Source organism: Bidens hawaiensis, unplaced genomic scaffold (genome assembly GCF_021521415.1).
Source record: "Bidens hawaiensis isolate Kalapana, Puna unplaced genomic scaffold, B.hawaiensis_p1.1 tig00007737_1, whole genome shotgun sequence".
NCBI lineage: Eukaryota > Viridiplantae > Streptophyta > Magnoliopsida > Asterales > Asteraceae > Bidens > Bidens hawaiensis.
Window position 1 is genome coordinate 566,547 of NW_027491536.1, and position 5,130 is coordinate 571,676.

The 5,130-nt window shown below is 33.5% G+C and overlaps 1 pseudogene; it reads right to left on the bottom strand.

Moving 5' to 3' along the window:
• Positions 1-3,024: 3,024 nt before the first annotated feature.
• On the bottom strand, positions 3,025-4,152 carry LOC143635827 (tetrapyrrole-binding protein, chloroplastic pseudogene; annotated as a pseudogene).
• Positions 4,153-5,130: the final 978 nt, after the last annotated feature.

Below are 5,130 nucleotides of genomic sequence, written 5' to 3' on the forward strand. Positions count from 1 at the left end.
CTTTGGTGGGGTGGTATGGGTGTGAAATGGAGGTCATGGGTTAAATATCCATAGTATACAAAGAAAAGAAATTAGCTGTTCAAAAAAAAAAATATCATTGCTTAAAAATTAAAAAAATAAAATGAATTTTTAATTTAACTATTGAAATCATGTTAATCGTGTATTAACTTATGGGATTAAGTAGGAACACATTGATAGTGTAAACAAGATTCAAAGATGGTGGAGAGTCCACTAGTTATCTCATACCATATTAAGGCATGATGATGGTGTAAAGAAATATCATGACACATGGTTTTAAGATCTTTAACAATAATATAATAATATAGAAATGTTATAAAAGAACACAAGATGGGATATAAATCACACTAATAACTTAGTCGTAGGAAGGGTATCAAACGGATTCCGATTGAACTCAAACTAGCGGTATTGAAACCATCTCGTCGTACTCAACGAAATTAGATTTTAAGTTTCCGCTTTTCGATTTTTAGCCTGTAGATTTTTAATTTTTTTTCAGATTATTATGTTTTTTTTTTGTTTTTCGTCATTATATTGTTTTTTCTCGATATTATGTTATATCACTCAACGATGCGTTATATTTTACTCGACACTGTTTTATATTTTGTGATCCATTGAATATTTGTACCCTTTCTTAGATGTAGGAATCTATGTATGATAACTTAATATAAAATAACTCACGACTCAAAGGTCCTTCGTAAAAAACTAAAAGCTCCAAAATCATGTAACGTTCAACATTGTAGTTAATTGATAATTTATTTTATATTACCATTACGTCCTTTTGTTAATATAGTTTTAAACTTTTAATGAACGTTCTGTGACGAACTTATGAACTTTTAACTAGGGGTCGGAAAAATTTCATTATATGCCTATATATTAATTTTATGTTTGAATTAGTGGGGTTACATAATAAAGAGAGAAAGTCATATCAAGTTCAAAATACATATGTATGTCAAATGCCACTAGAAATGTACAACAGAAATACATCACTCTTACGTTTGCTTACTACGTATTTCATTTTTATATCTATAAGTAACTTTTTTTTTCAATATAACATACATCATCTATTTTATAAAGGCACGTATAAGTAGGGATGAGCAAAATCGGTACCCGTACCGATTGGTACCGGTACCGATCCTGAAATCGGTACCGATTTGGTACCGTCGGTACCGAATCGATACCATGATTTTAAGTTTCGGGATCAGTACGGTACCGGTATTTCCCGATTTTTACCCCTGGTACCGGTACTATCACGGTACCGTACCGGTACCGAACCGAATATTTCGGTACCGGTACCAAAAATTTTTAATTTTCGGGATCAGGAAAATCAGGATCGGTACCGGTACCGGTCGTTACCGGTACCATCCCATGTTCATCCCAACATACAAGTAGGACAAAAGTCACTTAAAAAGTTAAAGAAAAATAAAAGTATATAATGAAACAATTAAATAATAAAAAAATTAAGAAGAATTCAAATTCTACTTTTTTTTAACAACCATGTCTATTTCCCCACCGTTTACAATTTTTACACTTGTTTGCCACCAACTAGAGGTGTAAAAAACCGGCTTGAAACCGGTTAATCAGAAACCGAATCAAACCGGTTCGTTTTATAACCGGTTCCCAAATCTAACGAAATCGTCGGTTCATATAGCGGTTTGGGTATTTTACAATTAAACCGGTTATTTTATCTTAAACCAGTTTAAAACCAATCCTAATTGGTTCGGATCAACTTGGCTATTTCTATGCTTAAACTGGTTTCTAAACCGAACCAGCTTTAAATGTGCAAAAAACAAACCGATTCAGTTTGTAAAAAAACCCAACTTTGTACACCTCTATCACCAGGAACCAACCAGGTTTGAACCTAGATATCCACGATTTTGGGTATGGAACCGGGTTCGGGTATGTCCGGGTATTGGCAATAGCCGGGTCGGGTTCGGGTCCGGGTATCGCCTCTAAAAACAAAACCCCAGTTATCGGGTTTGGGTCGGGTATAGAACCAGGTGTTGAAAAAAACCATATTTTTGTGTTTTTCCGGGTATAAATTGGATTTTGTAAGGGGTTGCACTTTTTCGAGGTGTTTTTCAGGTATTTTTAATGTAATTTCTGGTATAAATCGAGTATTTGAAAAACCTGGTATCGAGTATTGAAAAAACCCGGTTCCGGTTTTCAGGTATTACCGGGTACAAATCAGGTCTGGTTCGGGTACGATTTTTGGTACTAAAAAACAAACCCTATTAATACCCTACAGGTTGGGTCGGGTATTAAAAACCCGGGTATAAAAAAACCCTTCCGGTTTTTTTTTTCAGGTACGGTTTCTGGTTCGGTTTTTTTTCACCTCTATATCCACCTAAGAGGATTCACCTCTTACCATTGGGCCAAAGCCCAAGTGGCAATAGACTTGGCTGTCCAAATTGTCACCAGCCCATTTGCCACTAACCCTAAAATTCTTGTATATTTGTTTTCTCTTACGGCCCTTGCAGATATGAAGCTCCGAGACTTGACTTTCTCTTTCTTTTCTATATTTTAGTTGTTCACGTGGTTGGTTTTGAAATTTCACAGGAGTCAGTGTCAAAAGTTTTTTGAGAAGCAAACATAATTAGGCCGTATAATATATAAAGATTTTTTTTCATGGGTGCAATCGAAGAACGCAAATGAACTTAACCGGACAAACATAAACAAACCTAACTGGAAGCACGTAAACAAATATAACTTGACAAGCATAAACAAATACATTACCGAATGTTACAAACATTATTAAACGAACATGACCTCTGTTTATGTTTGTTTGTTAAGCTTACCAAACGAAAATTATTCGATCATGTCCGTTTCTTTATTAAAAGAACACGCATAAACCGATTGAACAGTTCACCGTGCATTCAGATAGTTTATAACCCTGGTTAGAACTAATAAAGTTGAATATAAAGTATAAACAAACAAATTGTTTGCATAGTGATTCCAAATATGTTAAAAAAACTTTATATTTTATTATAATAAAATTAAATTCCAAAACCAAATTTTACCAATTAAAAAAATAAGAAAAAGTTCACCTAGACAATCATCCTCCCATAATAATCCAACACCATTCTTACAAATGTACAAACATGTTACATGCCTACTAGCAACTTGCAAATTCATCAGAAACACATGTTTATGTTTGTACAGTACAAACACCTAATGCACAACACCATTTAAAAACTGTAATTTGTTTTAAACAGCCCTTTGCCAGCTGTCACTTTACTTTCCTTTCCTTCATTTTCTATAACAACCACCTCATCTTCTTCAGACTCATCTTCATATCCCGCAAGCGCGGGATGACTTAAAATACACCCGAGCAATTGCGTCCCACGCAACGCGTTTGTCAAGGGCAAATGCCCCTCGGGTGTCTCGTCATTCAATTCCCAAATAAATTCATCCGGAAACGCCTTGTAATTATATTGTACCACTTCAGTATCCAATTTTTTCATCCACCCGACTTTTATAAAAAACCGTGTGAAGTCTTTATCCACCTTTTCCCATATCCGTTTCTGGACACTGTACCCGAACTTATTATTACTGTGGGTCCTCCACAGCGTGTCCATAGTTTCAAGATACGACTTCTGAATAAATTTCACCTCAGAAAAAAACACGTACCCCCGCTTCTGCGCGCCCTCGCCTGCGAGGACGATCAGCAGGCGGCGGGTTTCGTTGTCCGCCTCCTGGAAGTCCTGTGCCTCCAGGAGGCGTTCTAAAACATCGAATGTACAATTGGTTGATTGTGTGGTCGTTGATGACGTGGAGGAGAGAGAAAATGTTATCCCTGCTGAGGATACAGAGACACTTTTGTTTTGGGTGGTATTTAATGTTAGTAAACACGGGCGTTGAGACGGTAAGTCTAGGGATTGTCTTCGGGCGAGCCGCGGGGTGCGGTGGCGGGTGGTGAGGGATTGGAGAGAATTTGTGGCCATTGGTTTTGTATACAGAGAGAGGTGTGTGGTTTGTGAACTTATGATGAAAATGAAGTTGTGACAAATGCATTAAGTAGAATATGAAAGAAAGAAGAATATTGTTTTTTTTAGTTATGATACCTATGCTTTGAGGATGTTATTATTTAGTCCTTGTAAAGAAAACTTCAAGGTTTAATTAGTTGATGATTTCTAAGGTATTTAATGAAAATATTACATGATTAATTAATTAAAAGCTGGGAACTAAAATAAATGAGAAAAAAACGAAAACTTAAATCATTATTATGAAAGCATAAATTTTAATTTAAATAAAAGATATCTAAATAAAAGAAAGTTTGTACTTGTAAGTATAACTTAAGATTGAAAATTTGTACTTGTAAACATAAATTATTGTTTACACAATTACATGTACTTGTGGTTTATTTGGAAGATTTTAAATGAAGTGATCTGTAAAGGTAATGATTTAAATATGATATCATTTGATATTCGATTGCTTGTTTTTCCTTTATATGGTTGGTTAGTAGAACATGAAAATAAAGGTGTATTGGACAGAGGGGTTTAAAAATCTATTTATTTTGATGTAAATTTTTAATGCTTGTTTAACTTTTTCAGCTTGTTCTAAACATCTTTATTTGTATATATTTTGCTCTTAAAAAAAGTATAACTTCGGTTTTTTTCTACATTTATTTTGAACATATAGTGATAACTTAAGTTGTAATTTAAATATTTTTTAAAGTTTAATTTCTGCATTATAAAATTCTTAAAATAATTATTAGTAGGTAAAGATGCACTGACTACGGTAACTTCATTTATTTTCACTAAATGTTACAGTGTTCATTGATTCCACACTAATATTTTAAAATATAATAAATATAACGGCAAACTTTTAATAATTTCATTAAAAAAACTAAGTTAGCTCTATTTATTAAATAAAATAATTTTTATTATTATTCTCTTAAACCCATCTAATGTCCTATTAGAGTCATGGGTTCAAGTCTAATGTTCTATTCAAAGCTAGTCTAAATTAAGACTGTTGTTTAAATTCAAATAGAAAATGTGAAAATTTTGAATTGTTTTAAGTGAATAAGTTGAGGGGCTTTAAGTATAGTTTTAATAAAGAGAAGGATGGGATAAGATTATGGAGATAAGAAATGAGTGAAGGCAAATGTGGATT